Source organism: Pteropus medius, unplaced genomic scaffold (genome assembly GCF_902729225.1).
Source record: "Pteropus medius unplaced genomic scaffold, Ma_sr-lr_union100, whole genome shotgun sequence".
NCBI lineage: Eukaryota > Metazoa > Chordata > Mammalia > Chiroptera > Pteropodidae > Pteropus > Pteropus medius.
In genome coordinates this window covers 2333451-2358866 of record NW_024351543.1, presented here as the reverse complement: position 1 = coordinate 2358866, position 25416 = coordinate 2333451, and the positions used below count along the sequence as shown (strand labels likewise).

The 25416-nt window shown below is 35.6% G+C and overlaps 1 protein-coding gene and 1 pseudogene across 6 annotated transcripts in view; both read left to right on the top strand.

The window, feature by feature from the left end:
* Positions 1-25416, top strand: part of LSAMP (limbic system associated membrane protein) — a 570870-nt gene that overhangs the window by 409266 nt on the left and 136188 nt on the right. The gene's annotated exons all lie outside the window — the stretch shown is intronic.
* LOC120586810 (10 kDa heat shock protein, mitochondrial-like) lies at positions 21497-21827 on the top strand (annotated as a pseudogene).

Genomic DNA, 25416 nt, shown 5'->3' with positions numbered 1-25416 from the left:
GGCCCCAAATGTGGGGAACCTTTCCTAACTAACCTAATAATTTACAGTCCCTAGAAGGTACCATCCTCTCATGTGTTCTGCAATTCCCGCTAAATGGCTCTTTCTCTCATTAACTTATTCTTTCTCTCATTAACTTATTCTAGAAGACCCTCCTTATACATAGCCCTCTCTGTAAATATGTGTTGACTCAATGCTGAAGAACACTGAAGAACACAAAACCTAAAAACAATGTATTTTGTAATTTAGTCATTAATTAATTTATTTATACTGCTAAATGTCACCTTAGATATCGGGATCTTCCTATAATGACCAAGATGATCCATCCATTTTCCTTTTTATGTCTCAGAAAGTCAGGTTTTTAGTTTGGATTTTTTTTTTCATTGTATTTTGGTTTTGGCAAGGGCAGCAAGAAAATATCAAAAATTTGGGGTTTCCATAACTTCATTTTTAAATAGAATCTCCAGTGGCCTTCCTGACAAAATATTTATACTTTGCCTTACGCTAGATTAAAAAAAAATTCCATGGTCAGTGATTGGTTAAGACAGAGAAAAGAAATAATGATTTGCCCACAGGGGGAGGGGAGGAGGCTGAGGCAAGCAAGACAGTGACAGGCAGATAAACAGTAAAGGAGGAAGTGATTAAAAATAAAAAATCTCAGGTACCTGAAAAGCCCTGGCTGAGACAGTGAAGGAGATAAAAAGGGAAAGAGTAGGAATACAGTCTGAACTGCTAGTAATTGGAGAGGCTGGAGGAATGGGGAGTTGGAGACACAGAGAGGGAAAAAAGACCAAAGGGAGAAAATGTATAATAAAGAGAAAAAAATGAATATAGGGAAAGGTTGAAAAACCAAGAAACCAGTCACAGAGTATAGAAAATGGGAATTTGAGACACTGAGAACTTCTTGGGTCTCACTTCTCCATTGTTTCATTAACTTCTATATCAGAAGAATCATGAGTAATTTGGAGGATTTTTCCCTTCTTTCATTTTAAATAAATAAATAAATGGATAAATAAATATTTAAATAAAGAACCTGTGTCTTGTGAGACAAAGTTCAAAATCAAGGTGAGCTTGGAAAACAAAAAAGAAAAAAGAAAAAAGAAAAAGGAATAAAAAGGGAAAACAAAAAAATCAGGGTGAGCTTACCAGAGGCATTTAGATGATTTAGAAGCTCAGTTCCTAAAGCAGGAAGTTAGAGAATTTGGCACATGTCTCTCTTGAACAAATGTCATACCATCTGACTTTCCTGCATTTGCCTCCCATCCCTGGTTTTCTGTCTGTAAATGCTTTCTTCTTTACATGTTTTCTTCTTGGTACTTTTCTGTATAGTTCATCCCTTCACTTCCACCAGTTGCAGAAAGGTGTCATTGCCTCTTGTTCACCAGTAACAGTTGATGAAAGCCTTACAGTGTCTCAATTCTGTCCCTCTTCTATCTGCAGAATGGATTCATAGTGATGATTAAGTTTTACTCCATAGCTCTTCTCTCCTTCAAAGATGAATTCAATGTGAAGACATCGATGTTTCCAAATTTCCTCTCTTCTCTAAAGGAAAAAAAAAAAGTTACATAAAGTCTACGAATGGTTGAGATTGTACTTTGGACTCTAATTTGCATTTTCCCATAGTTTAATGACGTCTTCGCTATTAGATACCTAGTCAGAAGTAGATGGACTTCTTTAGAAGTGAAGGCATTTTTGTGTGACTGACTATTCAAAGACAGATGCCATAAAAAGAACAATGTAATTTTCATAGCTGGAATTCTACTTTGAAGGGTGGGAAGAAATAAAGGCTCTTGGTTAGAATTCTGATGTGCGGATTTGGGTCTTTTTATTGTCGTTGCTAAATAATGTTCGCAGAAATCAGTTCTGCAAGAGAACATGGGACAATATTGACTAAAGTACAAAACAATTCGGCAAGTGACCTTCATGCTTCTGAACAACTAGCCAGTCAAAATTCGTGGCAAGCAGACACCATCCAATCGGTATTCATTTCATGTGATTAGTAATCAGCTGATGTCAGGAAATGGATGAAAGGCAGAATTCAGGTATGTAATGATTATAAATTAATGGAGCTGAGTACAGTTCTACAAAGCTACAGCGTTAACGGTCTTGGAAAATGTATTTTGCAGCTTTAAAAAAGATACAGTTTTTTATAAAATCTTGCTATCAATAGTCGAAAAGAATAGAAGCCCCAAACAAAGAGGAATTTATAATATAATACCTGTTGCTTTCTATTTATTGCAAAAGCTCTGCTTTAGATAACTATCTAGTGACTTATATGAAAAGGAATATTACCATAGAGCTATAGTGGATGTTAATTTCCCAATACCTTCCTAAGAACTTAGCTTTGGCAGGCAGGATCTTTTAGTCCTATCCTAATTTTTCTTCTTTTTATCTGTAAGCTAAATTCCTTTCTATTTTCTAAATGTTTTCTATGATGAAGCAATTTCTTATGGAACAAGTTTCATTTCACACCAGGTATGTCATGCCATTGTTGGGTAATAGTTTATGGAGTTTCGATGTAGCGAGAACTCAGTCTGGGACACTGGCATTGTGACCCAGGGTTAAAAACAACTCTCGGAGGTACTCCCCAAAGCTCTGGTTATCACCAGTGAAATAACAATTCACCTCTCTGTTTGCTTTTACTAAAACTGACACTGTAAGTAACAAAATGTAGTGAGGTTTCAAAGAAAGGAAAATGACCTTTAAATTTTCTGAAGCATAAAGGCCACTTCATGCAACAGAGAACAGCAAGAGATATGTGGCCTTAGGAGGTGAGTGAGATGACTCAGATTAGGGGATAAAAGGAAAGCACAGCTGGGACCTTGGGGCTTGTCCTTTCTGAAGTCACAAGGACCAAGGTCTCCTTTAGATGGAAAATAGAGGTAAATGAACCTCAAAAAGATTTGGTACAGATAATAACCAAAGGTCTCAATAATTATTCGATGTATCTAAGAGTTTTAAAATGGGTCAGCCAACTTGCTGTATTCCAGTATTTTTTGTTATGCTTTTATAAAACCAGGATTAAAGGGAATATATGTGAAAAATAATACAGAAATATTTCCTACTGTCTATAGTCTCAAAGTAAAAATTAAGACTTTTTTCTACACTAAAAGAAAGACAGACTCCAATCTGAAGGATCACTATAGGGCTTATTTTTCTTTGATAAAGAAAAAAAAATTGAAGAATCACAAAGCATTATCTATTCAGTTTAGAGAACCGTAGAAATTTTCCAAATTATAAGATTTCAGCAGCTAAATTCAACAGGAGAAAAATAATTACAATCTACTTTTTTAAAGTAGTATTATGATATTCCAAATGAGAAATTTACAGTTTAAAGGAAATGATCGTTTTTTAAAGAGGAAAATGAATTGACAAAGGATTAATAGTCTGAAAACTTAAGAATATTTTTCTACATATCAAAACCTCTCCCAGTTCTAGAATAAAATTTTGGAGTCTAACAGGACATCTTATATATTTTATACAACAAATTTATCTTAAAATAAGGTACAGTGAATTGCAGGTACTAAATCTTACTAAAACTGAAATACATGTTGGTTTTAGAGCCAAGGAATACATTAATCTAATTTAATAGAATATATAAGAAAAATAGTAAAATAAATATGCTAATAATGAAAGGGTATCTTTAAACAGAAAAATCATAAGCCTCACTAAAGGTATTCAAATCTCTCCAAAGCCTATTTTCACTTAGAATTATTTAGCAAATAGATATTAAACACATATAGTATGTAGAGGTTAATATTTGAACTAATTGAAAATACAACATGATTAGAAGGAATAATCTCTGTCCTTTCTTTCTATCTATTTAGAGGAGAGAAATCTGATGTATGGTGATTAAAATTATTATTCATGGAATCACAGTACTCAAAGGAACTTTATTGTTTATTCTATTCTTAGAGATTTTAGGGAATGGGGATTTGTTAATTTCCCTTGGAAGCTCATTCCAAGGTTATGTCAAGCAACAATGTTCTAAACTTCCAGTCGGGGTAATAGCCACTGTCTAATTTCTGTTCATACTGCCAGGCCCAAAGGTACTTCTAAAGAAAGTCATAGAAACATCAAAGCCATGCTTTCTAAAACCATCTGAAGCCTTGCTGCTACTAGGGATGCTTGTTTCTATCTCTTTATAAATATCTCACATGCATTCTATAATAGATATAACAAGAGTTTCCCATTCTTTTTAAGCTTACAAATTTCACAGTATTCTTGGCTTCTTCTCACTTCTTCCTGCTAGATAAGCTAGAGCCCTTGGGTATCATCATTTTCATCTTTTTTTTCCTCTTCAAACTTCCCTCCTAAAACAAATACTAGTACAAAGTAAACAATGTTCTAAAATTGATGGCCGTGCTCCAATAAAACCAACTACCCTATTCTTTTCTTTTCTCCCTCTCCATCTGTGTGCTCTATTTCCTGTCTTCTAAATATTCTATTTCTTTAACCCTCAATAATTGATCTTCTTTTGACTTTTCAGTATCTCTATTCATTCTTAGCTCTCTGACTCAGTTTTATCGATTTTTTTCTATTTTACAATGTCGTCTTCTATTAATAAATAAATTCCTTCTTTGGGGGGCTAAGTTTCTTAAAACGGTACACTTCACCTCTTTAGTCATTGCTTTTGCTTTTAGTTAAATTTGGCAATCACCAGTTTCTTCCTAATTGCAAAATCAAATAGTCTTGACATTGTTAGGTAGCTAGTCATACATGAGCAATAGGGGAACAAAGGAATAGAGGCCCAGCCCAGAGACCACCCAAAGAACAACCTATTGGTAGTTAGAGAATCCCTCCTGCATCCCCAGAGACAAAGGACAGGAGGGCCATAATCTATAGCTTGTTTAATCCTGCTACAGACACATGTACAGAAGGTACTACCCTAATCTGCCCCAAATCTAATGCTCATTATACTGTCATTATAATAGTTCATGAATCTAATTTTGACAGACTGAATTCTAGGTAAGCACATGCACAGTAAGCAAAGGGTTATATAGCAGCCAACTGTCAATCAAGATAACCTCACAGAGGGATGTCTAGGACCTTCCATCACTGCCCAAATATAAACAGACCTTCCCAATGTTACAGCTCTTCTAGCTGAAAACCCATTCCTCCCTTGGGGCATACTATGTCTTATCTCTTTACTTCCCAAATTCCACAGGGCTGCAGGCTTCCTTAGAGTGGCTTGTCCCTTCTAAAATGTACTTTCAATAAATCTTACTTTTTCTAAATCTCGCTGACCTGTAATTCTTTGCTGCATAGGTGGGGAAGAACCAAGGGACAATACACAACACCACCGTCCTCCTTCCCCATGCCACTGGGACGATGCCAGATTTCACATCACCCCAACAATATGACAGATTGTACATAAAAGCACCTTGTAAACGTGAAAACACTATTTTGATCCGTCATATATTCTTACTGAGAACCAATGTTAAATAGATCTACATATTACCCATTATTCTTTACTTTCCTCTTTATTGGGTGCATAGCTTTTGCCTTTGCCATTGGAAAGAAATTACTAAACTTCCTTGACTTAAGACAGACCATGCCCCTTCAAATCCCTTCCAACTTCAGAGCTGTGTCCTTGGGGATTTCACCTTCCACAACTACTCAAAAATCATAGTAATTGAGTCTGTCATAACATCTACCAATTTCTTAAATAACCTAGTGTGACTTTAATTCATTTGGCTCCTCAAGGCTATGCAAACATCTTTCTATTTTAGTTTTGCCCTCATTTTTTTCCTTTATAACTGAAACCACTGAAACTTGCCTGGTCAACTATTCATATGTAAACTTAAAAAAAGAAAAGAAAAAGAAAAGAAAAGAAAGAAAAAGAATGAGTGAGCAAGAAAGAGAGAAAGAAAGGAAAGAAAGGAAAGGAAGGAAGGAAGGAAAGAAAAAGAAAAAGGGAGCTAGAGAAGAAGAAGGGAAGAAGGAAGAGAGAAAAAAGATAATAAGGTAAAGATTTATCAGTGTTCTGTTATGTTGATTCCTGCTTTATTGTTTAAAAACATCCTACCTAGTTTAGACAATAAGGAGAAGATATTTAAATTGGGAGACATTCAGTAAGGAGGAATAATTTAGATTGGATCTTTAGTAGTAGATACAATTCCAGCTAGCAGAATATGTCAATCAAGGAGCATTTCAGGAAAATGGCATAACTTAAGCAAAGAAGTTGAGTTAAGAACGTATAAATAGAAGGGATTCTGAGTAGTCATGTCTGGCAGAAAGCTATGGTAGAGTTAAAAAGATTGGGCTGAATCTACTTTAGAAAGTGAATCCTAGGTACCATGGTTTGGAAGACACCCTAGAGATCAAGTGGCTCAACACTCTTTTGATGTTTGAATTAACCCTATAGCATTCCTTCTGTTGACATAAGAAATGCCCAAACCTGTAGAGAATTTTTATAGTTGATTTGAGCCAAACCGATGACATACAAAGAAGCAAGATTTCAAATGCTCTGCAGAAAAATAGTCTTGCAGCTTCCTTTATACATTTAGAATTAAGGAAGGAACTAAGGAAGATTACATGAAAGTGGGAGAAGCAAGGCAGGGATTGGATTACAATATAGTTAAGATTGTGTGCTCCTTTGTGGGTAGTTACACACCTCTGAGGCATTGTATAGGTATGTTAACTGAGATGCACAAAAACAGTGGACAGGGCTTGTTTAAAGCAAAGATAATCTTTTACTAGAGAAGTTTACTAAGATGAGACTACCTACCATGACCTGCCCAGTTAGGAATTTATGATCAGATCACCCTGTGAGATTACTTTCAGTCTCTGGACTTGTCAGATTTATTGCAGAGCCCTTTTTTTGGTCCACATTTCTGAGTGGTTACTCAGAATAAATTTAAAATCTATATTGACAGAAAACTCACTCTTTCCTACAGCAACCTAATCTACCTTTTGACAGCACTATGAAAAGCTTCTCTCTACATTGAGCATAGATCAGTCTTCTTTCACTCACAGGTCCTAATGTGCTTGTCCGGGCAGTACTATACAAGTTAAATTACCTTTCTTCCTTTTTTTTTTTTTGTTGCTATTTTTTTTTCAAGTTTATTTATTTAAATTAATTTCAAGTATACAATACATTGGTTAGACATCTATATAGTTCATAAAATGATCCCACAATCGCTCCCTCCCTCTCCTGGCCCTCCACCTAGCCATCATATTAATGCTAACTGCATTCCCTCTGCTGTGCTTGCCATCCCTGTGACCAACTATCAACTACTAATTTGTACTTTTTTAACCCTTCATCCTATTCTCCCAGTCCCCTAACACTCTTCCCCTCTGTCCATCACCAAATTGTCCACTATTTATTTGTGAGTCTGTTTTTGATTAGTTTGTTCTTTTTGTTCCTTAGATTCTGCATGTAAGTGAAATCATGTGAAATTACCATTCTTCTTAATTATTCTTTATATATTTAAAAACATCTCAGGTCCTGTAAATCTTCTCATTTCCAAGCAAAACATCAAAAATTTCCTCAATAAAATCTCATATAACATGAAATAATATCTCATACAACATGAAAAACATCAGTCCCTTCAGTTAGCGAGTACTTCCAGCCTGAGTTCAAAGGCCTGAGAACCAAGAGAGCTGATGGTATAGATTTCAGTCTGAGGAAAAGAGAAGAGTGATTTTCCAGCTCAGGCCAACCGAGTTTCCTCTTACTCCTCTTTTTTGTTCTATTGAGGTCTTTAGTTAATAGGATGAGGCCCATCTACATTAGGGAGGATGACCTGCTTCCCTCAGTCCACCAATTAAAATGTTAATCTCATCCAGAAAACACCCTCACTAACATAGTCAAAATAATGTTTGAGCAAAAGTCTGGCACTCTATTGCCCAGCCAAGTTGACATGTAAAATTAACCATCACACTGAGAGAATGGTGAAATGAAGAAGCCAGAATAGAAGTTACTTTGGAAAAAAGGGACTGTTGGTACATGCTGGATTTGAGTTTCAAATAGACAGCCATGTGAAGAATATATAGGTGGTTAAAAATGATAGGGAAAGAGATAAGGATTAGAGATATAAATTTGTGCTTTGTTTACATAGAAGATATTAGTCAAGGACTTTTGTTGTAGCCACCAGCCCCTGATAGACACACAGACCACCAGAAATCACTGAATTATAAGAAACACACTCTTTATTTAGCCAGCTGGGTCTGCCAGGGGTACGCAGACCCCAAATGAAGCAGCCCCAAAATGCAGAGGTACAGGGTTTTTAAGCCCTAAACCTCATTCTTCATTTTGTTTGAACACACAAGTCTATTTTTCTTCTTTTTACTAACTGTTAACCCACAGGTCGGTTGTGCAAGCAGGGGATACAGGAACAGAAACCTTATTGTTAGAATGTTATGTTCCCATGGGTGATAGCCTATGTTCCCATGGGCAAGAGCTAAGCAGTAATTTTCCAGCCAGCACACTTTCAAGAGGTCAATAATATAGGCTACTGCTGAGAGATTTCCTAGAATGGTGATCAAGAAAAAATTAAATTTAGTGGTTTAGAAATCTCTATAGTCAGAAAAGTAGGAGGATAACTAGGTAGACAGAGAAGTGCAGAAGCCAAAAGAATAGTGTTTATTCTTGAGTAAGTCATCTCTATTCATTGTCTCTATAACATCATTTCCCCTCTCGCTTATTCTCTTGAACTTTCATTAATCAGGCTCCTCACTCTATAGATTTACTGAAGTCAGTTTCTCAGAAAACATCATATTGCCTGTCCCATTGGCTTTCTCCTTTGTTTTATAAATGCAACAGTTCCCCAAAGGTCTATCTTCAGTCCTCTACATTAGTCATCTTTGTAAATCAGAGAAATGAAATACTAAACCCCAGTGTCTTTCATTAGTTCAAGACCTATATGTACAATAAACTGGCCAAAAAGCCCACCAGGATGTCTCTCATGTTTCTATTTCAACAAAAAGTATCCTAAACAGAACCCACAGTCTTCTAATAAAACCTTTCTAATGGCTCAGAAACTCCAAGATGCAGGTTCTAAACCTTGAAAACATTTGATTTGTTTCTCTATCTTGCCCCTTACTCTCCATTTCTAAGGCCAAATCCTATCAATTCTACCTATAAAGCATCCTCCAAATTCATATCTTTTGCACTATTACTATCACTACCACCGTTCTAATTTGAGACCTCATTGTCACTTAAGAATGGTATTAATCTCCTACAGGGACTTCTCATATCTAGCCATTCTCACTTCTAATCTGTCCTTGTACATTGCTGCCAAATTAATCTTCCTAAAGTATAATTTAAATCATGTCATTTTACTACTCCAAAATGTTTAATCATTTTTTATTACCCATTGAATAAAATCCAAACTTCTTAAAATAATGTTTGATATCATTCACCATCTGGTGATATCCCACATTTCTAGACCTATCTTCCACTTTTCCCTTTCAGAGATCCATAACTGCATTCAAACCACATGTCCTTTTGCCTGTCTGTCTCAGTCAGTTCCTTTGTTCATTGTATCCTCCTTGCCAGTAATGTCCCTTCTACTCACTCTTCTCAGTGAAGCTTTTGTTGATTGCCCCAGTAGAGGCAATCATACAAAATGTTTTGGGCTGTACATTAAGTGTGTTATACACATTATCATGCTAAATTCTCACAGTGACTCTATTCCATATTTACTCTTTTCTAAATTTTACCATTGAATAAACTGGTGTTTATATGGGTTAAAAATTAGCTCAAAGTAACTCAGCTTTCTGCATTTGCTGACTTCAAAGTTAGTTCTCTTAACCTTAACCTAAATATTTTTAATTTTAGCATCATTCCTTCAGGTAGAGTAATGAGTCCCATGGCTTCACTGAAGCCTTAGTAATGGGTAAAATTTTTAATGATGACCTATTAAATGCTTATGAATTCTTAGTCTGGTTTATCAAAGCATAATTTATATATGGTAAAATTCACCCTTTTTAGCGTATAGTTCTATGAATTTGGCATTTCTATCTTTATTTTTCCAGAGTTCTCCTTTGGAATCAAGTGATTTATTTTTGTAGTTCTTAGTTTGATTTAATTTCAACATCTTGTTTTGGCTTTCCTTTTACCCTATATTTCTTTAAAAATGCTGGATGTTGTCAACATGGTTTCTGGTAACTCTCTAAATCCTTCTTTCTGAACTAGTAGAATTTGTTCATAGAATGAAAAGCTAATTATATAACTTTAACCAGAATTCATGTTTTTTCTCCCATTAGAGCTTTCTTATTAGTGTCCTAAACCTAATGAAATTTGTAGTTTTGAAAATTATTTTCTTCATCTTTATCTAATGGATGTATAGAATTAGGATTTATATTATTATATAGCCACAAAAAATCTAGAAAATTTACCTTCTCAAATGATAGTTCAGTGCAATTCAGAATGAAATCATAGGAGAAAATATAAGCATAGAATCTATTTTAACAGAAGCTATACTTTTGCTAAATCTGTACAAATAATCGGTCCATCCATTTCTTCATTCAATAAGTGCATATTGAGCACCTTCTATGTGAAGCACTATGAAACTTTCCCTTAAGCAGCCTACTATCTAATATTCTAATTGGCTAATTTATATGTAGTATGTGAAGGAAGTTCCCAGGATGATAATAAATTTGACAAGAGTTAAAGGCTAAGTTAAAGTGTTGGAGTCATCAAAAGGGTAGAGTTTTTTATTAACTTTTAGGAAGAGCTAAGAACATAATATCCAGAATATTATTCATGCTCAGCAGCAATGAAATAACAATAATTAGGAAAACAAGACCTGATGCTGAGAATGGTTTTAAAGCTTAAGTAGTATTAGGTCAGTCAGTTCATTAGAAATAAACGGACTGGTTTTCATATAAAAGCAAGAGTTCTTGTACTAATATGAAAGCAAATGAAAAATTATCCTCTTTTAGGGTATTTGCAGATAAGATAAAGCCCTTTTAAAGAGCTTTATCATAAAGTTCTAACAATAGCTTTTCCTGCCATTATAGTGTAAATATGTCATTGTCCTAGTTTAGAAAATCATATAGATTTTGACCTCCAGGTTTATTGTGAAATTTTGTAGAAAAGAAACAAAACTATTAGAGGTGTATTTTATTATATTTCTCAACATTGTATAGGCATAATTTTGAGCTTTTAAAATGAAGAGTAAGAAACCTATTTTTCAGCCCTTTCCTGACTCCATACCCACTGCTCCGAAGCTTCCCCTCCAGGACATATACACTACCTACTCACTATAGGATTAATTCTTGTGCCTCAGAATTATCTGAATATACCCTTGGATTTTCTCGCCCTGGCGTGCTGTGGAGAGTTTGAAAGAATTCTCTCTGCCTCTTTCCTCTCTCCCATTTTCAACTCCCATAACATTATTAAAATAAAAAGAAGGATTAAATGAATTATAATGTGTGGTGATTGCTATAAAAACCACATAATACATATAGATAATAGAGCTCATGACAACACATATCAGAGAATACAGAAGAGAAAGTATTCGCTCAAATACTCCACCTGTTAAAACCAGCAGAAACAAAATTATCTGTTAATAAGTAGATATATGTCCTATTTTTAAAGAATTTTTACGAGTGTGAAATGTCATGTTCCCACCCTAACAATCTGAGTTTTCACACCCCATAGAAATTTCTACATGTATCTGTGGCATATACATTCAAATGCATAGCTAAAACATTCACATATACATAATAAGTCAAAGCAAGAACTTGTTCTGACCTAAAAGTACCTCATTAGCATGTCCAAAACAGCCCAAATATACTGAAGTCCAAGGGCATAAAAGAACCCTTATTTCTGTAGACTAGTAAATGAATTCATGCAAATTAATGTGTGAACTTGAAGATATTATTATGACAAACCATTTGGTATACACATGCTGCCAAGGGGAAAACACCAGTTAGGCTGTATTATTATTATTATTATTATTATTATTATTATTATTATTATTATTATTATCACTGCTGTAATTGTCACCAAAACTATGAGACCTTAAAGCTTTCTGGATGAAAGGCTTGCAAGAGAAAAGCAATCTATCCCACCGTTTGCTCTGTGTACTTGAAATTACTTTTCAACCTTTCCTTCTTATTTATCCAACTCATTTCAAAAGATGAAACACCTATTCCAAGGTGAGAAAGAGGCTTCTTGGGGAAAGAAAAAATAAATTCTTTAGGATGGTCTTATTATTTTCTGTTCATTCTCTTGATCTTTTTTTTTTTCCTTGCCTATTTCACCAGTTTTAATTTGTCTTCCTTATTTCTATCTTTTCGCCCTCAATATTTCAGAATGCTCTGCTTCTTTTCTCTTGGTGTCTCATCTTCCAGCCTCTCAGAGGAATTGTCAGTAAGGAGTCATATGTATTTACTCTATTTTCCCTTTTCTGTTAACTCCTTTAAAACACGATGAATATTTCTTCAGGGAAGCCATGGTATCCATTATTGTAACTGAAAGGGTGACAGTAAAAACAGACATATTTGAAATGAGGGCTATGGAGAAGCAGTATAATGATTGAGAGGACACGTTTTTAGAAACAGACAAGTTTCCTTTTAACTCAGTCACTGCCATTTACTGGCTATGACAAGGTTAGTTCATTTATTGACCACTGTGAGCTGAACTTTGAGCAGATATTATGAAGGGTTAATAATATCTAGCTCATTGGATTGTTGAAGATTATTGAGATGATGATATAAAGCATCTAGTAAAGTGGCAGCAACATAAAAATCTTAATACATAGTAATGATTGTAAGACAGTGGTGAAGGTGGTAGCAAAGGTGGAGACAGTTATGATGGTGGTGATTAGATATGAGCTTTCAGTCTCTTTGCCAAAAGAGGTGGTCACCTTCGTCCATTTGAATTGCATGTCTTTGAAAATTATTTGCACACTTAAAAGCATTGAAAGAAGTGCTCTGCTATAGCAGTTATACTAAGCCTAAGTGTTATAGTCAGACTTTAGTCTCTTCATGTCCCCAGAGATGAATTTACTTCACTCTCACAACTCAAAATCTGAGCACTACTTTGTCCTCCCTACTCTTTTTCCCATTGTTATTTTAAATTTTTATACGTTCAAAAGAATAAAAATAAAAATACTAAAATTAATATTGCACTTAGCTGCTAGTATTTTTTAAAAAGCAGCTTATCAATGTTTTGAAGGTCCCACTATGCCCCTCTCTGATTGCAGCTCCTCTCCCTCTCACACTACAGGTAATGACTATTCTAAATTTGGATTTATTACTCCACTGGCTTTTACTTATAAATTGTATATAGATATATGTGATCCCAAAGAATATATTGTTTGAATCTCCTTGTTGTTGAATATTTATAAATTGTATTATGCTGATGGATTCCTTAGAGACTGAATTTATTCCTAGATGTGTATTAGTAGTTTATTGAATGAAAACAGTACGATAAATATATATTCTCCTATCTATGGGCTTTGGGGTTATTTCTAATATTTAGTCTTAGAACAGTATTATTATTATTATGAACATTTTTGTACATGCTTCCTGGTGCACACAGGATGTGTTTCTTCAAGGCATATACTTAGGAGAGTAAGTTGCTGAGCTGTAAAATATGCACATCTTCAACTTTATGAGATAATACCAAATATTTTCCTAGTGAAGTCATTTGGTTAGGATTGGGTTGGGTTGTGAGTAATAAAAAGTCTAAAATCACAGAAGTTTAAAGCCATGCATTTCTATTTTTAGTTTAGTTCCCCGCAATTATAGTTGACATTCAATATAAAGTCATGCAGGTTCAAGAAGTCTGGAGGTGGCCAGTTCATAGACATTAAGGCACACCACAGTGTCAGAGTCTTGGGCTCCTTTTATTGTACAGGTCACATCATAAGAACAGTTTTCATCCACAAGGTCAACGCAGGATCGAAAACTATTTCTGAAGTTCTAGCCAGGGTATCCATATTTTGGCTGCAAGTAGGAAAGAGAAAGAAATAAGAAGTGCATATGCCCCTTCCCCAAGAATGCACGCAGCACTTTTACTGGTATCCCCTTGGCCAGAACATATATGGGCATATCTGGCTACAAAGAAAACTGGGAAGTAAGGTCTTTATCCTGCTTGGGCATGGATCCAGCTAAAAATAAAGTTCCTATTACTGAGAAGGAAGAGAAAGATAAATATTGGGGATAACAAGCAGCATCTACCACAGGGGGCGTACTAATTTATACACCTACCAAAAGACTAAGAAAGTTTTGTTTTCCTACATATTGTCACAATTAAAATTATATGACATTTAAATTTTTTTTCTAAATGATATGTTAAATATTACACCATTTAAAAAATTTGTATCTGAAAACACTAAAGTTTCATCTTTTCATATGTTTATTAGTCATTTGGATTTATGAATTGCTGTTCATATTTTTCCCATTTTTTCTGCTCTTTGTCCTATTCTTAATTATTTTATAAGTTTTTGTATTTATTCAGAATTTTAACCCTTCATCTGTTATATAAATTGCAAAAACATATATTGTCAGTGTCTTAGCTTTTTAATTCTTCAAAATGTTATTTGATGAAAAGAAGTTATTTAGTTTAGATCCAAATATTTTTTAGCTGCCTTCAAATTCCAATCTACCTTCAGATTATAATTTACCACCCATGATGAGATTCACATAAATAAATGAGTATTTGAGGGCAACTCTCAAAGGAATCCCTAATTTTTAGCGACGGTGATATCATTAGAATAAGTGTATAAATTCACAAAGTGACTGTTTTAAAGGAAGCAGCCATTTGGATGAATTATACATTGGTAAAAATTCCAATCACATTATTTAGTAGTTGCATTTATATTGTTTCTGGACCCCTTGTACAGTGAACCATGGGGATATATGGCCCCACACAACCAAGGTGTTCAGAAGTTTTTAGTACGGAAAACAATAAGAAATTTAAGGAAAAAAAAAAAAACTCTGAATACATCGATAACCTAAGCTTCCCTCTCATCATATCATTCAGTAGCAGTTTAGTCCCTTCCTAACGTATTACTTGTAATTTATTGCAAATTTATTAAACCTCAATAGCTCAGAAACCTAGTAACTTATGGATAATCCTCTAATTAGTGGAATTAAAAGATGATACTGTTTCCTTTGATTAATTGGCACATGCAGAGACTGGGTGCCCTCTGAGGCCTTTCATTTGCATATTAAGTAACCACATATCAATGTGCTGAAATGCGAAAAGCTAGGGGCTCCATCTACCCATGTGAAGGCAATGTCCTGTGGATCTAATTAAATCACTATGATCTTGCCCTTTTCCCTTTTTACCCACTTTGGCACAATTTTCCAAGGAGTAACAAATAAGTTATAAAAAAAAATAAAAAATAAACAAACAATTCATATACATGTAGCAATTTTCCATTTTCAAATTCTTTTCACATGTATTATCCCATTTAACTCTCTCAACAACCCTCTTGAGGACATACAGCTTTATTCCTATTTTATAAATAGATAGTGAAATTGATAGGCTTCCCAATTTACAAGATAGGAATTTATCAAGCTGGAACTCACACCTGTATATTCTTACTCCAAGGTCAGAGCTATCTTCACTATGCCATGTTGTGCTATTAGAGAATTATCTCCAGTTGTATAATAAAAGACATGAAGAAAATGTTACCCTTCCGGCACTGGTCACGTTCTGTATAAAGTACCATTAAACTCATGGCTTCTAGGGAAAGAGACAGGTTAAATGGAATTAGTAAAAAGAGAGTTTAAGCATACTAAGGGGGGAATAGTGTTCAATAAGAGGCAGTATGCAGGAGATAGTAACATCTATATTCTTTATCCCAGCATTTCAAGTCCAGACTGGAATGCTACGTGGTTGCAGTGCTAATTCAGGTGTCACACATTCAAACATGCGGTTGGGCAAGTGGATCATTTAGGTCTTCTTGCTGAGTTTCTGTGGTTTTAAAAAACATAGCATACCACATTACTGGGTCAAAGAAACTTGCAGGCCAGTGCTTTTGCTGAGCATGTGTCAGAGCCAAATAAGGGAGTTATTTTAGCACGTAGTTCCAATAGCCAAAAGCTATGCAACCATCTTCTGGGCACCTGTCACAAAGCATAATATCTTTGCTGGTTAGAAGCAAAAGAGTATATTTGGAAGGATTTAATAAAGGTTCTGAAGGACCCTTTTGGTATGAATGCCTATTGTTGCTGTCAGTGTTATTTAAGAACAGCAGGAGGGAAGCATTTCAAATAAAAGTTCAGCTTCTATTCCCAGAAGCCTTTCCAGACCGAGCACCGCCGTGGTCTTTAAGCAATCTGTGAAACTGGCCTCCAGGAAAGGAGTGAAGGAAAAGGCCGAGCTGCCCCACATGGTATTGTTTGGTAGCACAGAAAATTGGTTCGGGGACTGTTTCTCTGTCTGACGTTACTGAGTTGCTTCTCATCTGGTCCAGAAGCGAGACCCCTTTATTGGCAGTGTAGGAGAAAAAGCTAGATTGACTCCCCTGATGGTGATATACACTATGAATATATTTCAAGCCAGACTTGCCTGAGAAGGCCAAAAAGAAAACGTGCTTTTCTAAATGTTTCTCATTGCGAATTCTAAAGAAAGCTCCCAACCTGAAGCCCCCAATTCTGGGAGGAAATGGGTCTCTAATCTCTAAGAGATGCCTGGAAAGAAACTGGAATAGTGTCCTCCAGTTTCTCCATAAGGATAAATTGTGTTATTTGGCCAGCGTGCCTGTGGTTTGGTGCTTCTTCATTCCTCTTCCATAGCTGTTCTGATGTTCCAAAGTTCAAAAACAACATATCTGCATAAAAATAACAATATGAGATCTTAGGAGAAAAACCCTGTTGCTTAATGGCCTATATCTAGCTTTTCTCCACCACCGCTCTTCTTGGTCCCTCTAAAATAGCATTTGCCTCTTGGTGATGCCAGCTACCTCACCTCGTTAAGCTGCTGCTGCAAAGGAAACCTGAGGATTGATGGCAGACAGCTTTAATGTGGCTCGCACAGAGCAGTCAAGTTTGGCATGTGGGAGGCTGCTGGGAAAATATTCCCGCAGGCTCAAGCACACCAGCTGATGGAAGTTGCTGTGAACTGACAGCTAATGGAGGTAATTTCTTTGATAGCTATTTCATTTTGGGTGCAGCTGGATTAAAAAAAAAAATCTAGATGGGAAAAACATTTAATGATTTTTTTTTGGTGTATTTTCCTTTTATTAGCAGTTGATTCCCGGGTATTCCAGAGGCATTATCTTGGCAGGCCTTGTATTGTCTGATTAAAATCTCAGTCGATAACTCTTTAGGTCCTTTCTATAGGTAGCGAATATGCCAGGTCCCAGTGTGCAGCTGAAAAGCAATGCCAACCACATGCTGGAGATGCCATTACAATGACTGAAAGGATAGGTGTGGCGGAGAATACCAGATGAAAAGCTGGTTGAAATGTGTTGGCTGAAAAAATTAAATGCTGATTTGGAGTTGCCTAAAAGATCCCAACATATACCAGTGGCATTTTACTTAGGAGAAAGGAAGAATAGAACGGGAATTTTAGGGGAGTGTATCAGGCCCCAGTTTGTTTCCCCTGTATTGGTAAAGAAAAGCCACCTTTCACAATTAAACTAAAATATGAAATCTTCAAGGTTTGCTAGGGCTGCCAAAACAAAGTGCCACAGACTGGGTGACTTAAATAACAGAAATTTATTTTTCATAGTCCTGAAAGTTTGAAGTCTGAGATCAAGGTGTTGGCAGGGCTTGTTTTTTGAGGGCTGTGAGGGAGGATCTGTTCCAGGCCTCTCTCATTAGCTCGTAGGTGGCTATCTTCTCCCTGTGTCTTCACATCATCTTCTTTCTATATGCTCTGTGTCCAAATTTCCTTCTTTTAGAAGGACACCAATCATATTGGATTATGCCCACTTTAATGACATCATTTAAACTTAATTACTTCTTTAAAGAATACATTTCCAAATACAGTCATACTCTGAGGTATGAATTTACTGGAGAGTGGGCATGGGGGGCAAAACATGACACGATTTCATCCATAACAATAGGAGACACAAATCTTCTTTTTGGCATTGGGTACGTTCAGCTAGTCAGCATGGGCCAGACCCTGAAATACCCATCCTCATGTAGTATCTCTTTCTATTCCTGTTGCCACCAGAATGTTTCATGCTCTTATCTCCTCGAGTGGGGGACCTATCATTCACGGTCAGATTATTGGAGTCCCGTGGCATTCTACGTAAATTCCAAATTAGATTAGAATAATGAATCCAACTTATTGGAATAGCTGCAATAATAAGAGCAAAGTAATAGTAAAAGCAATGATAAAATTATAACAGCAATTGCCTTTTAATGAGTGTTTACGGTGTGCCAGTCTCAATGTCAAGCACTTCCACGTATTATCTCATTTAGATCTTGTTACAAACTTATGAGATAGACATAATTATTACCCTATTATTATAGATGAGGAAACTGAGGCAGAGGGGTGCTAAGCAACTGGTCCAAGTTCAAAGGGTTAGTTAAATGTAGAGCTAAATTCTGCCTAGAATCAATGCTCATGCTCTTAACTACTACACTTTATTGTATAGAACCAACCATTTTGTAAATAAGGCTTTTAAAACTGTCTTTTAGTTACAAAACCCTCTATTTTTCCAACCAAACTCTGACATTGAACTCTACATACATATAGACAGACATATAAGTCAAGGAGGAGGATACAGAGCCCTGCCCTTGCTGTCTCCCCATTTCCTTTTCTTGGAGGATCCACCAGTTTGAAAACCATCACCCTGAAGCATGGCTAAAGTCCTTGCACTTTTGGATTCTCTGCCTTGTAAGTCTTGAACCCTGTCTCATCTGTTCTGATTTCCTTCTTCTCCCTGCAATCCTTGTATTTCTATCTCCTGCTCAAGTAATAATATGACTCTAAAATCCATAATAATTTGCCCAATGAATTGTATGAAACTCTTGGACTAGATTATTAGTGGAATTAATTATAGTGATAAAGAAATAGCTAGGCCTATTAAGAGCATAGAATGTTGTAGATAATCGCTGAGGAGAATAGAAGCATCTAGATCAGGAGACATTTCTAAAATCTGTGTCTTGAATACAGGATGTAGTTTGCTGAGGAAAGAGAGAGAACAACAATTATTAGGCACCCCTCCAGGTATAGCACTGAGTGCTCAGCATGGGCCTTATCATTTATTCCCTGTCACAGTCTGTGGGAAGGCCTAAGCACCTCTAGACCTCACTTCCACCAGCTTCCCCTGACAATAGGAATGCCCAGAAATTGATCTCATTCAAGGGGAAAAGTTGTATCATTTGGAGACAATAATAAGAAAAGCACTTAACGCTTCACTTGCCGAGCCTTCTGCAGAAAAACAGCCTTTACAGGCAACTGTCTGCAGGAACAAATCTTGATATGGAATATTATCTTTCCATCCTCTCTGCCATATGTTCAGGCAATCTGTGTTTCACAGTCTATATTAATGCACCGAGTCAGAGGCAGTGGGGTTCACTGGGCTAAGCAACAGCCTGGAAAATGAAGGGGTGTGAGTTCTAATTCCGTCCTTCCCCCCAGCTTGCTGGCTGACCTTCAGGGAAGTTATATCAACCTCACATTGCCCTCCATTTCCTCCCCGCTCATCACACATGGCTTACAATATCTGAGCAAATTGAAGAAAAATACTAACAATGCCAGCATAGAATTTCGCAAACACCTTTGAAGCTTTTAAATGCCCACCAGTTAGAAACACTATTCTGAGCCTGTCAACGATCCTTAAAGAAATGATTTCTACCTTTTAGTCATTTGTAATTTAGGTGGAAAATAAAACATATATTTATAAAATTTGTTAAAATCAACATGTCAATACTTACAGGTAGTCATTTTCCCTCTAAAATTTAAAGCTATATTAAGAAGACATAAGAAAGGCATTGCACAACTTTATAGCAATGTATTTAAGGCACACCTCAAATCTTTCATAAAATGAGCGAGTGTGTGTGTGTGTGTGTGTGTGTGTGTGTGTGTGTGTAGGAATAAATAAGCAAAAAAAAAAGTGCCTTCATCTCAAAAAATATAACAGGCTAAAAATGGTTATTGCTACATTTTTGTCTATAGTAGAATTTTTCTTCACCCCTCCCATTCGGAGACAGAGGAGTCCTCCTTCCCTCACTCTACTTTTGGGAAACCTGGCCAGCATACACCTGAAAATGCTAGACAAAAGTTGGAAGTGACATAGAGGCTATAGACAAGGAAGGACCATCCATAATTAGGTGATAATTCAGTTATAGTTGGGAATCTTATGGTTTAGGAGAGCATGTTCTATGCTACAAGTATGGTATCTATGCTACAAGTATGGTACCAGGGCTCTGAGGTGAAAGCTAATTAAGTTTACTGAAACTATACCACAAAGGCATCTGAGGTAGACATGGAAAACACAAATTTCTCAGCTCCTTTGTCCTGGCACAGAACTCACAGTGGTGACATGGTTGTCATGTAATTGCAAGAAAACTAGTGAATTAGTGATTATTCCTAATGTCCCTTTGAAGGTGAGATAACTCTATCCTGTTGCCGCAGCTGTATTGGAGTTTAAGTTTTCCCAAAGAAGAATAAAAAAGTAAATACATTGGTGATGAGTACTCAGGATGCTCACAATGCAGCTTGGGGCTAAGATGGAATTGACAAGGCATTACTATGACCACATAGTGCTCAAAGTAAAAGTTCTCTAAACAAATAAGTTCTATTTTCTAACATAAGCCATTTGTATAGTGGTTTTAACTATTGGGAATAGATGTGGTGTGTGGTGGACTTCTGCTTCTATCATCAGTGGATCTTCCTACTTGTCTGATAGAGTTTTGATCTCTTATGGGTACTAGACTTCTTCAAATAAAAATACCATACTTCCATGCCTATCAACAACAAAAGGAAATCATAGAAATTCAATTCAAGATTCAAAGATTGAGCATGAGCTAATGTACCAAGTTATAAGAGAAAATATCAGAAACATTAAGAAACGAACTGGTGGAAGGGTGATGCCAAAGTCAAGTACAGAAGGCCTGACATAAGTTACCATGGACTAGATGGACCCGCAGGGTCAGAAGCCAGCAGAAGCCAATATGGTAACAGGATATAGTACATTTAGGAGGAAATAATTATGGAACTACTTTAAGAGACTAACCCAGTGTCTTCCTCTTTGATCAGAAACTATCATAAAGTAGCATCTAATAAATGCTGAGCTCCAGAAAGAGAATGCCTTTTTTTATCCAGCCATCTTAAAATCATATGTTTGGTTAAAAACACATTGCCCTTTATTCTAGTTTATATTTGGCCCTGACATTGAAAGAGCTTGGCTTTAGTGCAGCTGAGTGTTCTGTCTCAGTGCTACAGCTGATGCATCCAAGAGGAATATATCAGACTCTTGCTCTTTTTCCAGTCCTCTTTCTCTGTGCATTTGTCATCTCCATTTCAACTTCCTTGGCCCCTTAACTAAAAAATAGTTTGGTCTTTTCCAAAGTTCAAGTGTCCAGATGGCTGGACTGCAAGACTCTCCTTGCTGCTGCCGCGTGAAAGCAAAGTACGAATTGCGTACTTTGGAGTCATGGCAGGACAGGCATTTAGAAAGTTTCTTACTCTCTTTGACCAAGTATTAGTTGAAAGGAGTGCTTCAGAAACTGTAACCAAAGGAGGCATTATGCTTCCAGAAAAATATCAAGGAAAAGTATTGCAAGCAACAGTAGTAGCTGTTGGATCAGGCTCTAAATAAAAGGGTGGAGAGATTCCACCAGTTAGCCTGAAAGTTGGAGATAGTCTTCTTCCAGAATATGAAGGCACCAAAGTAGTTCTAGATAACAAAGATTGTTACTTATTTGGAGATGGTAACATTCTTGGAATGTATGTATACTGAAGTAAATCACTGTTGAAGTGGTATCATGTAAAGCTGCCCATTCCACTGAAGATCTGAAATCTCCTCATGTAAATAATTTCTATGTCTCTCTTTTGTAAAAAACTAATGATTTCCAAAAAAGAAAAAGAAACTTGGTTACTTTTACACATTCTCAGTTACTTTTAAACAGGGATACAATCATGGGGAGCAAGAACTTGGTATTTCTCGTTGCCCATGGTATTATCCCTATATCTGTATATCTGGAGGAGCAGGCAGGTCAGTTTCATCCCATCAGTATGATGAGCTCACAGAGCTATGTACATGAACATCCAAGGATAAGGAAATGGAAGTAGGGTGCTGTCCTTCAGCGAAGACCCTATGTGGAATGTCTGCAGTAAAACTGTGCTCTACCTGGCCACCCAGGTGCCAGTGATAAATGAAGAAAAGTTGCAGATCATCCAAACAAGCAGGCTCGGAAAACAAACAAATAAAACTTCAACAACTATGTGTCAAGTACCTTATGAATATAATATGCCAGCTGAGAATAAGGAAGAAAGATTAAGGGATAAGGCAGAAAATAAACAATTAAAAGTCACATGCACAAAATATTCTTAGATCGTTATGTGTAATACAAAAGAAGTAAAATAACTAGGGTGATTTAAGAGGAGGTCAAGGGCCCAGGGGGTAGTTGTTTAGCAAAGGAGCTCAAAAATGGCCTTTTGCAGAAGGAGACATTTGACCTGAGACGTAAAAGATAAAAATGACTGGAATGTGTAGAAAATGGCTCAGGATGAAAATTTGCCATAGAAAATCACCCAATAATCAAAATTGATTGCACTAATTCTCCAAAAATAAAATAAAACAAAACAAGTGTATATGAGGAAAAAATGGGCAGGAATTGGATGAGGGGATCTGAGAGGCAATCACAAAGACATGCTCCTGTGGCCGTCATTCCTGGAGGATGGGTGAAATGCAGTGGTTGAGAAACAGCTCTGAGAAAGAATCAAAGAGATTTAAATTGCAACTCTTTCAATTGCCAGCTCTCTTGATGACTGTGGGTAATTTATTTCAATTCTTTAAACCTCACTTTCCTTATCTATAACATGGGGTTAATGATGCCAAGATTAAATTAAATAATAAAGCATTTTACATAGAAACAGTATGCAATGAGAATTAAGTAATGGCATTTCTATTATAATAATTATCTTTATTTTATCTGTTGTTCTTTGCTTGTACGTATCTTACTGTCACATTATCTTCTTCCGAAATCTGGTCCACTAGAGCTCAGATTCTAAACAAGCTTACTGAACCTGAATAAACACTAGGACTTTTGGAATAATCAGAGAAGAAGAGAGGCAGAAATGAACTGGAAACCAAATGAATGAAATATCCATTCAATAAAATCTTGTCTTTGTAATATGATTTATTACTTATGAGGATAAGTGCATTTGGAAATCCTCATCGTTTTAACTAGGGCATCTTTACAGTTAAGACCTGATTCAGAAGAGACTGAAATGCTTTTGGACTTGACTATGTGACCCCAAGATTTTCTCTATTTCACACTCAAATGCTACTGTAAAATGCTAGAATAAAATGAGCTTTCTGCATAGCTTAATCAAAGGCTCCACCTGTACATAGAGAGAGCTTCTCTCTGAGCTTGCTCATGAACACTTTCCTAAATGTGTAGTTCTGAGGCAGACCCCTGACAGTGGCCCTTCCATTATCCAGCTCCCCGCTTGGAGATGCCTGAATAAGCTGTAACGTGACAAGAATGCACAGAAACACAGTCGGAAGTATGTTACCTGTCGAGGCTGGCTCATTCCCAGTTCATCCCTCTCTCAGTTTATTCTATTCTCCCACCAGTTAATTCACACATTGTTATCACACTTAATTTCCAGTTTGTCAATTTTAACTAAGTCTGTTGCAGGCATGGGTTATTAGGCAATTATTTTAATAACTATTTTTAAAAACTTTATACTGTGCATACAGTAAAGATTAAATACATATGTTTTAATGAATTAATAAAGTGAACATACTGTTACCGCATTTCATGTCGAGAAATAAAACACTACGAGATCCATATGACTCCCTTGTGCCTTTACTCATTATTACCTCTCCCAAAAGTAGCCACTCTCATGATTACTTCTTTCACCAGATATAAGTTTTCTCCCCTACTTTTCTCCTTCCCTTAAATAAAATAAGATTCCAGAGTATGTACTATTTTATGTTTGTCATCTTTCATTCGGTTATTGTATATACGCCATTTACACCATTATGTCATCTGCAAATGATGACAGTTTTGTTCCTTCCTCATAATTCTTATAACTTTCATTTTTCTTGCCTTATTGCATTACTTGGAAGTTTCAGTATAGTATGATTAGAAGGGATAGCTGAAATTCTTATCTCATTTATTTCTCAGGGAAAACTTTCAATATTTCATCATCAAATATAATTTTTACTGTAGATGTTTAGTTGACCCCCATATCAGATCGAGAAAATATCTTTTTATTTCTAATTGCTAAGCGTTTTTATCATGAATGATAACTAAATTTTAATAAATCTTTTTTATGCATATATAGAGATCATATAGTTTTTCTTCTTTATTCTGTTAATCTGATAAATTACATTGATTATTTTCAAGTGTTAAACCAACTTTGAGTTTCTGAGAAAAAATATAGCTGGGTTTGAAATGTTATCTATGATAATATATATTATTTTGATGTGTTAATGTTTTATTTTTGCATCTATATTTACAAGAAAAATTGGCTTATTATTTCCCTTGCAATTTTTTTCATCAGGCTTTGTTATCAAAGTTATAATGACTTCAAAAAAGTAATATTGGAAATGTTCTCCCTTTTTTTAAATTCTCTGAAAGAGTTTTTTCTTCAGATTTTTTTTCTGTGCTTAAATGTTTGCAAGAATTCATTAATGAAGGGTCTACGGTTCATTCCGTGGGAAGATTTTAATTAAGCACTAAGTTTCTTCAATAGCTATTGGGCTATTTAGATTTTCTGATTTTTCTTGTGCCAATTTTAGGAAATTGTTTTTCAGGAGATACATTATTTTGATCCAAGATTTCAAATATATTGACACTAAGTTGTTTACATCTAATTTTTATATTTCTAATGTCTACAAATTCTGTAGTATTATACACCTTTTTATTCCTTATATTCACAAGTGTTGAGGGGTTTCTCTTTGCTAATAATCTCACATGTGGTTTATCAATTTTATTAGTCTTTTTAAAGAACTAATATTTGGCTTTGTTTATTTTCTTTGTAGTATACCTGCCTTCTGTTTTATTAATTTTCACCTTTTGTTATTTCTTTATTTTATTTGGGTTTTATTTGCCATTCATTTTAGAGCTTCTTGAAATAGATTTGTATATCAGTTCTAACCTTTTGAAATTTTTAAGTATATGTAAAGATATAAATTTACATATTAATTTAACTATGTCCCTCAAGTTTTGATATGTCTTGTTTTCATTGCTATACTGTTTAAAATATTTCTAATTTCCATTGTAAATTTTTTGACCCATGACTCATTTAGAAAGGTATTGTTTAATTTGACATATTTGTATTTTTTTCTGGTTACTTTTCCATTATTGATTTTT